Source organism: Arvicola amphibius, chromosome 1 (genome assembly GCF_903992535.2).
Source record: "Arvicola amphibius chromosome 1, mArvAmp1.2, whole genome shotgun sequence".
NCBI classification, from domain to species: Eukaryota; Metazoa; Chordata; class Mammalia; order Rodentia; family Cricetidae; genus Arvicola; species Arvicola amphibius.
The window spans coordinates 185083091-185095221 of record NC_052047.1 but is presented as its reverse complement, the minus strand read 5'-3'; the positions used below and the strand labels follow the sequence as shown (position 1 = coordinate 185095221).

The following is a 12131-nucleotide window of genomic DNA, read 5'->3' as shown; positions in this document are numbered from 1 at the left end:
TGAAAGGCATTCCTGGAGCCATATCCAATTCCATCCCAGAAGCCTTCTCTTGCCAGGATTCCAGCTTCTAAATCTCATATTATCATCTTATAAGTCAACAAGAGCTGGTGGAATGTTCACAAAGCACCATCTTAACCTCGTCTGCCTCCCTCACACATTTTCTTTTTTTAAAAAGATTTATTTATTAATTATATATATAGCATCTGTCTGCAAGTATCCCTGCAGGCCAGAAGAGGGCACCAGATCTCATTATAGATGGTTGTGAGCCACCATGTGGTTGCTGGGGATTGAACTCAGGACCTTTGGAAGAACAGTCAATGCTCTTAACCTCTGAACCATCTCTCAGCCCCCCCCCACACACACATTTTCTAATTCTTTTTTAGATTAGTGTCTGTGTCTGTGCATGTTTTTGTGTGGGCAATTGTAGGCAGAGGAGCCAACAGGCAAGACCACGGAGTTGGTCCTAGCCATGGCCACTTAGCATTTAAAAAAAAAAGCTCTCCTGGTCAAAAATTATTATTATTGGGTTTTTTTTGGTTTTTCGAGACAGGGTTTCCCTGTAGTTTATAGAGCCTGTCCTGGAACTAGCTCTTGTAGACCAGGCTGGCCTCGAACTCAGAGATCCGCCTGCCTCTGCCTCCCGAGTGCTGGGATTAAAGGAGTGCGCACCACCGTCCAGCTGGTCAAAAAATTATTACAGATACACAATAAAGATAAATACAGATGGAAAAGACCTCTAAATAGGTCACAGTGTTGGATAAATGTACGTGGGCCTGAGAGAGAGAAGGAAAAGATTGTAGACAGTTATAAAAAGATATAAATAATTTAAAAAAACAAAGTCTTTAAAGAGACAGAGTACAGTCAGTCATAGATTAAAGGAATAAAGAAAAAACCATATAAAGATGCAATATACACAGAGAGTCTGTATTATTGTGTTTTCTTTGAATTTTTTGACTGTGAAGGAGGTAAGTACAGAGAGACATTTCTTGTACGGGTTGCTAAGCTAAATCAACATATATATTTTAAAGGTATCTTGATTTCAAAATTTGGGTCTAAGAATATGTTGCTTTGGAAAAGAGGTTCTGCTTTTGTTTCCACAGAAGATGAGAAACTGTGGATTCCTTCCAGACTAATGTGGTTTGATGGGCCAAGATCCCCTAAAAAGTCTTTGTGAACTCCAAAACTACTTATCCAACAAAAAGCAGGAAGTAGAACTATGTCAAAATTCCCAAAAACTGTTTATAAATGCTTGTTTACGTTTAAAGGGGATATGGTATAGAGATGAACACTTTGCACTGGAATGGATCTTGGTCTATTGATACAAATTTAAGGTCAATTTTGTTATATGTATATTTCTGCTCCTGAGTAAGGTATTGTATTTGTGCAGCTCATTTAAAAATGTAATGCATAATTAAGAAATACAGGTTAATAGTCATCTATAATACTCAAGGTTTAGTCATGTTAGCTAGCTTTTCTAGATGTACAGAGATATATTTCAGATGGATGGTTTTTCTTCAAACCTTTCAAAGACTAACAGAATATGGCATTTAAAATGTTTTAAGAATTTAGGAATTTTCATGGAGGCATATCTGCTCCTGGAAGCACCAATATACTTGGATTATTAGAGGATGATGGGCATAGAAGAGGCTCCTTATGGAGTTTGCTAGCCATTTGTCTTTCCTGGACAGCCTGATGTTATACTGTATGACTGAACATGCAGGACCCACAGAAAAATGACTGCTGAACTTGCCTAAAGGCGAGACAGTCCTACAGGGTTCCTGCTTCATGAAAGAATCTGCCAGACATTCTGCAGAACACAAAAGAAAGTGACTGACAAACAGCCAATATAGGTGCAACTGTCTTTGAAATTTCCTGCTTCATGGAAAAGTCTGCCAGACACTATGGGTCTGTAGGCTGAAGATGGGTGCCCCAATATTACAGAAGAATTTTGGGTGACGGTCCAGGCAGCGATATGTCTCTATTAATTCTAGAGTTTTGGAAGTTGCTTATAATGCACTTCCTATTTTCTTAGATATTATATCCTTCTGGAGTCTTTGATGGAGTTGAAGAATAAAGTTATAGTTTTTCTTAGTTATGATAAAAGATAAAATATATATAAATATTGTAACTATAATTCTTGCTAGATAACTGTTTTGTTGTATGTAATATTGCTATGTTAAAGTTAAAACCTTCCTTTTCACTTAGACAAAAAAGGGGAAGTAATGTAGGATTCCCCTCTGTATGCTGTGAATATTTTTTATTACCACTAGTTAATAATGAAGCTGTTTTCAGCCAATGGCTTAACAAAATAAAGCAAGTAAGAAATTCCAAGAAGAAAGAGAAAGGAGAAAGTAGGCAGAGTCAACAAGAAGCCACTAGCCTCCAGAGGAGAAACACGCCCACGCTGGTACCAGTAAACCACGAGCCTTGTGGTAAAATATAATAGAAATGGGCTAATTTAAGATGTAAAGGCTAGACAGAAATACGCTTAAGCTATTGGCCAAATAGTATTGAAATTAATATAGTTTCTGTGTGATTATTTTGGGTCTAGATGGCCAGGAATAAACAAGCAGACTCTGCCTACAGACATTCATGACCTGGTGCACATGTGGAGGTCAGAAGTCGTTCTCTCCTTCCGTCTTGCTAAGACAGGGTCTTTCATATTTGCCAAGCTCAGTACTCCCATTTCACCATGAGTGCTGGGATTACAATGGGGCCACCACATCCAGGTTTTTAACATGGGTTCCAGGTATGGGAGACTGAACTCAGGTCATCCTACTTGTATATAAAGTGCTTTTTACTCACTGAGGCTCCCTTGTATCTATCTGGGGACCCTTGTGAATGAATGAAAGAGTCTAAGAGAGTCTAGGACAAATCTCCTACCTAAAAGTCAAATGATTAGTAACCTAAATAAAATTTTAAACAGGAAGAAAAGAATTGGATATCCTTGCCTGCTTTAATGTGCAAAGATGGACATTAAGCTACCTAATTTAAAAATGTTTACACTTTTTTCTATTCTGTGGTTATATCCTTCATATTTGGGGAAATGGCCATTAAAGCATTTTATTTTTAAAAATAATAGAGCTAATGGTGGTCATTCTTTTACTTTTGGTTATTTATTTTGCTATGCAGGGACAGAACCTACAGTATCATTTAAGGCAAGTATTCTACTGCAAAGCTGTATTCTCCATTATTCATTCTTTTTACATATTAGTGTGTGGAAAGAAAAAACTGCTAACCCTGTGAACTCTGTAGGTAGTACAAAAATCTGGTCTCCACAAGAACTGCAAATAAGTGGTGCACATACACACAAAATGAATACCTCTTTTAAAATGCTGGGATTCTAATTAATTTTTTTTGTTCTGTTTTGTTTTACGAGACAGGGTTTCACTGTAGCTTTGGAGCCTGTCCTGGAACTAGCTCTTGTACACCAGGCTGGCCTCGAACTCACAAAGACCCACCTGCCTCTGCCTCCCAAGTGCTGGGAGAAGAAATATATTATTAATGTATTAGATTACATGCAAATTATTCCTTCCTCCACTTTATTTACATCTTGATCATGTGCCTGGCTTTGGTCAATGATATTTAGCAGTTATTATACACAAGCAATGATTGAAAGACACTTGATCAACTAAGTTCATTGTCATTCTTATGACTGAGAAGGGCTTTCTCTAGGAAGTCACTGACTTTTCCTTCTGAATTCCAAGCATGTTAAAAAAGTTACCCAATGAAGCCCATCTAGATTAAATAACCCCCCCAAAGCTCACAAGTTTATGATAACATCTATTGCATGCTAAACATATTTTATAGTTCTCTATTAAGTAGAAATAACTAGAGCTGAGGCTGTAGCAGTTATTAGAGTGTTTGCCTAGGGCAATAGAACCCTGGGTTTGATCTCAGTACTCTGTAAAGGGTGCATGGTGGCACACGCCTATGACTCCATCACTCAGAAGGGAGACAGTGAAATCAGAACTGTAAGGGCATCCTCAGCAGCAAGTCTAAAGCTATCCCGAGATACATGAGACTGTTTCGAAGAAAAATATATCATAGCATGTGCTATTACATGTCAACTGCAACATCTCAAATTCCCATGGATAATTCAAATGATCAGAAAGCACACCTGTAAGTTCAGACAGTAACTATTCCACTAAGGTTACCAGCTAACTAACAAGAAAATAATGCAATGTGGGCTAGAAAGATGGCTCAGTGGTTAAGAGCATGTACTGTGCTCTTCTGGGGAAGGTTCTTAGAGGCACTCAGAGTGGTCTGTCGAAGGCTTTCCTATAATAATAAGGCCTCTAACAAAACTAGACTGTCTTGAACCCTTGACAATAGGATTTTTTACCTTTATACAAAGAAGGTTGAGAAAGCACCAAAATATGCATACAGTCTGTGCCCAGGCAGACTTCTGGGGGTTCTTTAATGTGGGATTCCCCTCTGTATGTTATGAATATGCTTTACTAACATTGGTTATTAAAGAAGCTGTTTCAGCCCATGGCTTAGTAAAGACAAGCAGGAAATCTGAACAGAAATATAGAAAGTAGGCGGAGTCAGAGAGATGCCATATAGCTGCCAAAGGAGGAAGGCACCAGCCACCAGCCAGAATCTTACTGAAAGGCCACAGCTTCGTGGCAATACATCGATTAATAAAAATGAGTTAATTTAAGATGTAAGAGTTAGCTAAAAATATGACTAAACTATTGGCTAAACACTGTTGTAATTAATATAGTTTCTGTATTATTATTTGCGTCTGGCTAGCCGAGAAAGGAACGAGCAGTCTCTGTCTACAATTCTTACATAAGACCTAAAGTTTTTATGAGATTGTTTAAAACAAAGAAGCACATCAGCAGGACCTATGTGTGCTATGTCCATGACAGGATCAAGGGTTACCTTACTGAGGAGCAGAAAATTACTGTGAAAGCATTGAAGGTACAAGCAGAGTCAGAAAGGGAAATAAATATGAAGCTTTTTAAAGTAATATACATCAAGGTTCAACCAATGGGGGGGGGGGGTACTGCTCTTGTAGAGGACAAGAGTTTTGTTCCCAGACACTGGACAGCTCACAATTGCCTGTAACTCAAGTCAGGCATGCCTGTATCACCTCAGAATTTCAGTTCTGGGGTAGGACAGAGGTAAGAGAACTGTTCGGACTTGGAATGACAGTCTAGATGAAAAATAGCAAGCTCTAAATTCTGAGAGACCCTGTTTAACAGGGAGAAGGTAAATAATCCCCATCTGGCTTCTGCACACACACACACACACACACACACACACACACACACAAGTACACTATGGGAGTCTCTGAATCAGGCTGTCTGGGTTTGATCTCAGACTCTTTGTTATCTGAGTAACTTTGAACAAGTTATTGGATGAAAAATGACAGAAATAATAGTATTGAATCTGCATCACTGGGTTATTGAGAGAATAAAGTAAAATAATACACTAAGGTGATAGTGCCTTGGAGATCAACATATTCTTAGTTCAACATTAATTCAATCTACCCAGGTTATTTTGTTATCTGAGCCATGTGTAAAGATGTTCTCTTTTGGGTTTTGTGAAATTAAAAGGAATATGCATCAGGCTCTAGTCAGAGATCTATCCAGAGACCCCCTAAGTACAAGGTGGCCAGTAGAAAAAACCGGCTGATACCTTTCTCATAGACTTTGGAGCCTCCATTGCCTGTTTTAGGATGCCAAAACTGACCTGTTAAGGATGAGGAAAATGTTGTTTGGGTGCTGGGGCCTAAACTCTAGTTTTTACACTTCTTTTCATTGACTGAGTTATTATTAAATTGTTAAACTTCGGTAAACATTTTCTATTTTACCTTCAACAGATTCTCATATGTCAAAAGGACTTCTGTGCTAAATACAGTATCCCTAGAATAAGATTGGAAAGTATCTGGCTATAACTAAGACTATGGGGGAATCGTTGTAGTTGCTTTTACAGAGCTGGGCATCCACTCCAGAGCTCTCTACATGCTAAGCAGTTATCTGCCTGGAGCTACAACTCAAACCACAGATATTTCTTTCCTAATACTCCTATTTTTATTGGAGTACATACTAAAGACAAAAAAGGTTTTATCTATATATGATCAAGATTTTGCATAATGTCCTGTCTCCCTTTTGATATGGGATTCCCCACTGTATGTTATGAATACCATTGGTTAATAAAGAAATTATCTTGGGCCTGCACAGGGAATAGAGGTAGGCAGGGAAAACTAAACTGAATGCTGGGAGGAAGAAGGCAGAGTCAGAGAGAAGCCATATAGCACCGCCGGAGACAGACACCTGAACTTTAGCAGGTAAGCCACTACCATGTGGCAATACACAGATAATGGATATGGGTTAAATTAATACGTAAGAGCTAGCCAATAAGAAGCTAGAGCTAATAGACCAAGCAGTGATTTAATTTTGTTTCTGTGTGATTATTTAGGGGCTGAGCAGCCAGGAATGAAAGCGGCCTCCTTCAACATCCTTTAGCAGAGAAAGACTCTTTACCTGCTTCCTTTCCTTCAGTTAAACACAGAACTAACAAGTGGTCTCTTCTGAAAGTTCAATAATTAGGCAATAAAAAAAATTCCTAGCAACAAATAACATAGCATCTTTTAAAATAACATCTTTCCTTTATATTTAATAACTCACTTCTTTCTAGTCACTGTCTTCTGACACCAGGGATTAAACTCAGGGCCTGACATGTTAGACAAGTGCTCCATGAAACACTTTTTAGTTTTTGAGACAAAATCTCTCTAAGTCACCCAAACTGGCCTTGAACTCACTCTGTAACCCAAACTGTCCTCAAATCTAAGATTCTCCTGCCTCAGCTTTCCAGCCCGAACCACCAAGTGTGACTTAATAGTTCACTTTCACTAATTTATTATAAACATCTTTTACAAATACAAAGTTAGGAAATTGGTACAAAGAATTATCATTAAGCACCACATGTGATCACATGTAATCCAGCACTTGAAAAGTGTAGGCAGGCAAAAAGACAATTCAAGGTCATTCTGATCTACAAAGACAGCTCAAAACCTAGATTATAAGAGATTCTATCAAAGAAATTTTAAAAATTGTTATAATTTTGTATCCTGATATTTATGTAAAAGGATGCAGAAAAGAAACTTTCTGAACACTAATTTAAATTGGAAAGGCGTGGTACCCACTGTTGAGAGCTCCAAGACACTAAAGCAGGATCACTTGAGACCAAGAACTTGAGAGCATTCTGAACAACACATGGAGATCCTGTCTTAGTAAACAAACAAGTAACAGGAAACGGGATAAAGAGAAACTGACAAATAGAGTTGGTTTCAAATGTAGCCCATGCAACTTGCAATGGAACTCATTAATTTAAAGAAATCCATTGTAAAATTCTGGAGATTTGATGGATGGTGGTGGCGCACACCTTTAAACCCAGCATTTGGGAGGCAGAGGCAGGTGAATCTCTGAGTTCCAAGACAGCCAAGGCTCCAAAGAGAAACCCTATCTCAAAAAAAAAAAAAAAAGAAAGAAAGGAAAGAGGGAGGGAGGGAGGGAGGGAGGAGAGAGAGAGAGAGAGAGGAGAGAGAGAGAGAGAGAGAGAGAGAGAGAGAGAAAGAAAGCAAGCCAGGGAGGTGAATAAAATCTGGAGATTTATTTAGCATGCATGGTAGCACACAATGTAATATCAACACTCAGAAAGCGGAGGCAAGGAAGATCACTTGGGCTTAAGGCCAGCCTGAGCTATATTGTGAGTTCCAGAACACCTGTGCAAGACAGAAAGCATCTGGGGCTGAAGAGATGGCTCAGTGTTTTAGAACACTGGTTGCTCTTCCAGAGGACAGAGGTTCAATTCCCAGCACCCACATAGTAGCTCACAGCTGTCTATAAACTCCGTTCCAGGGGATTCAACACCCTCACACAGACATACATGCAGGCAGTGCACCATGTACATAAAATAAAAATAAATTATTTTTTTAAAAAAGACAGAAAGCACCTGTCTCAAACAAAACAAAAAAACAAATACAATTTGTCTTTAGACACTTTAAAAATCTATGTTTCTGTGGTGATTTGACAGAAAATGGCCCCCAAGAGAGAGTAACTATTGAGAAAGCATGGCCTTATTGGAGGAAGTGTGTCACTGTGGGGGAAGGTCTCTTTTGCTCAAGATTTCCCTCCATGTGACAGTCCATGGACTTCCTGTTGCCTCAGTCAAGTCAAGATGTCAGGACTGTTGGCTCTATCACCGAGTCTGCCTGCACACCATCATGTTCCCTGCCATGATTATAATGGACTGAACCTCTGAAACTGTAAGCGAGCCACCCCAATTAAATGTTTCCTTTATGAGAGTTGCCATGGTCATGGTGTCTCTTCACAGCAATGACAACCCTAAGTTTCCCAAGTAAGTAAAGAAAGGCTAAGGTTAAGAAGACAGCTCAGTGGGACAGTAGTTGCTGTAAGCCTAAAGACGATATGGTGATTCAAGCTTGGAATCCCAGCACTGAGAGATGGTAACAAAAGATTCCATGGTACCACCACCCCACAGCCACTCATCCTCACTATTAGGCTAGGTGAACCCCATACTCCAGAGAGAGACTCTTGACTCAAAAACCAAGATGGATGGCTCCTGAGGAATGACACCTGGGGCTGACCTCGGGCACACACACAAAATGAGGCTACTAAAACATACCTAGTATCATTCCTACTGCATTATCTTTGAAGCAACTGATGTAGGAGAGACTCCTAATTTCTTGAGAAGTTCATTTCAAACAAAGACACCTCCCAAGCATTCTGTATTATTACTCACAAACTCAACTGATCTCCGTTTGTACATGTGGCCTGAACACCCAACTAGAGTAGCATTTATGGCAGCAGATGGCAAAAGATAGCCCCCAGGAATTCTTTTCTTCCTGTTCCCTAATGCTAGTCTTCACTACAATAGGTAGAAGTTCCTCTCCATCCCCACCAGCTGATTTTAGATTAGTCTTGACTGGACTCAACCATAACTACACAATTAGGCTTTCTCTTTACGTTTTCCTATCTTGAACTTCAAATCTAGCACAAAAGGACCTCCTATTTCCTGCACTACTCCTCCCTGGAGCACAAGCCACTAAACTCAAAGGTTTGCACAGGGAAAAGCAGGCTTTGGACCCTATCTGAACTCAAAGTCTGGCCTCAACCTCATCATCTTCCTGTCCCTGCCTCCTACGTGTAAGGAATATAGGATTGTGTCATATCAGCAATGTTCACCTCTTTATGATATCTTGCTTATTGGATCATTATTTGAAACAAAATGTCTTAAAATTATTTTCCCCACTTGATCTTGGGACTGCTGGAAAAGAATACATTTATCCTACTTTTTGGAACAAAACCAATTTATCCCTTAGTATATCTTTTTATTCCCCTATACAATCCTAAATATCCATGTGCTCTAGCTCCTCTCCATCCTTCTCATTTTGCAGCTCAGGCTCTCTTCCAGTCCTTATCTCTTCTGGGGCTTTATACTTTTATTGGCTGAAGAAAGGCCCTAAGGACTTGCTAAAGCTGAGAGACATCAGCACACAGACTGTTTTATGCAAACTACTGCTTTCTTCTTACTTATCTGCTTTCAGAAGTTAATTAGCTTACACCACTTTTCATAAGTACTGTAGGACAAGCTTTAAGTTTAAAACATGTGTGAATAATCTATTTGAAATTAGTAGTAGCATTAATAACTATTGTAAGCAAAGTGCTACATTAATGTGATATTGAGTAAATTCATAACAACATACGATTCCATATTGACATTCTCAACAAATTAAACTTAAATTTTCTCAACTGAATTGGATGTGGTGGTGCACGCCTTTAATTCCTGCACTCAGGAGGCAGAAGCAGGCAGTTCTCTGTGAGTTCAAGACCAGCCTGGTCTCCACAGAGAGTTCCAGGACAGCCAAAGCTACAGAGAGACCTTGTCAAAAAAACAAACAAAACAAAACAAAACAAAAAAAAAAAACTCTGTACCAAAGTTATTAACAACTAAGGAAAAACACCAAAAATTTCACTAAAAGAATTGACTAAACAAATAACCCTTCCACTTTGCACTATGGATTAATTATTTGATACAATCAAATACAATGCCTTCTTTATCTTAAAATTGAGTCTGAACAGGCAGACATGTTATAGTAGGGTAAATGCCACCAAGGGAAAGTTGAGACTTACTTGGATTCATAATAGGGCTGTGGCTGAGCCAAACGAGGATAGTAAATCTCTGTGCTCTATAGGGATGTCACTCTTAGCAACTCTCTTCAAGTTGCTTCAAAAAGCAACCACAATATCAAGGTCAAAAAGTAACTAAAAATTAAAGAAAAATTGGCTTCTCTGGTGACTGGCTCCACACTCAATAATGTGTGGTACCCTCGAAGCTACAAGCTATTACTTAGCCATCTCCAAGTGTTCTTAACTCAATCAGGAGGCCATTCTCAACACCTAACTCACTGGCACAAAGCACAGCTGAAGGAGTTCAGAACCTTCCTAGGCTGAGACTTACAGGAGTAAAAAGGGGTGATCTCATAATGTCCCTTTATGATCTCCAAGTCTCATTATTCCATATATTGTTCCATAAATCTGACTATCAAGATTGTACTGAAAGCCAACCCTCTGAAGTGGAAAACAAAACTGAGCGCTTTATAAATCCATATTGAACTGACTGAAGAAATAAAAGCAACTTTGACTTACTTCCATTCCCTGTCCCCAAATTTCAAGGTCTCTTTGCTGATAGTAGCCCAGGCTGCCTTAACTTGCTAGTTTCAAATTCCAGATCCTTCTGCCTCAGTCTCTCAAATGCTAGGATTAAAGACATGCACCACCACACTCAGCTTGTTTGTTTATAGTCTTTAGAAACAGGGTCTAATTCTATAGCCCAAACTGGCCTTAAACTCATGGTAATACTCCTGCCTCAGTTGTTTCTTCTTCTTCTTCTTCTTCTTCTTCTTCTTCTTCTTCTTCTTCTTCTTCTTCTTCTTTTCTTCTTCTTCTTCTGTTTTTTTTTTTGTTTTGTATTTGTATTTTTGAGACAGGGACTCACTATGTAACTCTGGCTGTCCTGGAACTCAGTCTGCAGATCAGGTAGGCCTTAAACTGAGATCCACCTGCCTCTGCCTTCCAAATGATGGGATTAAAGACATGGGCCACCTTGACCGACTTGCCTCAGCTTCTTAATGCTGGATTATAAAGTGTAAGCCACCATGCCAGGCTGAAGGGGGGTCTCTTAATATTTTAGAATGTCAACACAAGACAGAACTACAAGAAATACCTTTAGGCTCAATAGAATTTTGTTAATGACAAACTTTAGTTAGGTGTTTTTGAAAATATTAACACAAAAACTTTTTAATGTATTTATTCATTTAAGTGTGTGGATGTTTTGTCTGCATGAATGTCTGTGCACCACTTGTGAGCCTTTAGCTTAAGGAGGCCAGGAGGGTGGCGGGTCCCCTGGGACTGGAGTTACAAACCATTGTGAGCCACCACGTGGGTGTAGGGACTCAGCCTTCATCCTCCAGGAGAGCAGCAATGCTGAGCCATTGCTCCAGCCCCCAAAATAAAAACTTAAATTTGACCAGCTTCTATAAATATGAATGGGGCAATTTAAAACCTAATTTTAAACTGAGTCGGTGTCTATATTTATCTAATTTGTTATGGCATTTTAGGCAAAGATGAAAAACAACTATTCAATAAAAGAATGCTATTTGGAATGATGAGTTACAATTACTTCTGAAAAACAAAGACATATTGCAAATAATACCAAAGTCCCTAGGACCACCTGTTAAGCTTTAAAAAAAAAAAAAAATCTATGCATCCCATCGTCTTTAGATGTAACCAGAGACTGGTTTACACCTAGGATATCCAAGAAGCATCAGATTAAAAGCCTCAAATATCAACCTACCCAGGTTGCTAAACACAAGCACAGCAAAGGAAAAGCCCCATACAAAGTTAAAGAAACAGGGTCTAGAGGTCTAAACATACCCTCGAAATGCAGTGCCTACACTGTGCTTAAACCTCTAGCTCATGGGCAACCACTAACCCTGGCATATTTTCTACCTCTTTCCTCATCCTCTCTAAATTTCTAACAGCTCTTAGCATTTCCCCAAGGCCTTTCTTCTCCCAGAATGTGAAACAGCACCT

At 39.1% G+C, this 12131-nt stretch overlaps 1 protein-coding gene across 10 annotated transcripts in view; it reads right to left on the bottom strand.

Moving 5' to 3' along the window:
- Btrc (beta-transducin repeat containing E3 ubiquitin protein ligase) overlaps window positions 1-12131 on the bottom strand; it is a 175440-nt gene that overhangs the window by 162289 nt on the left and 1020 nt on the right. The window lies entirely within an intron of this gene.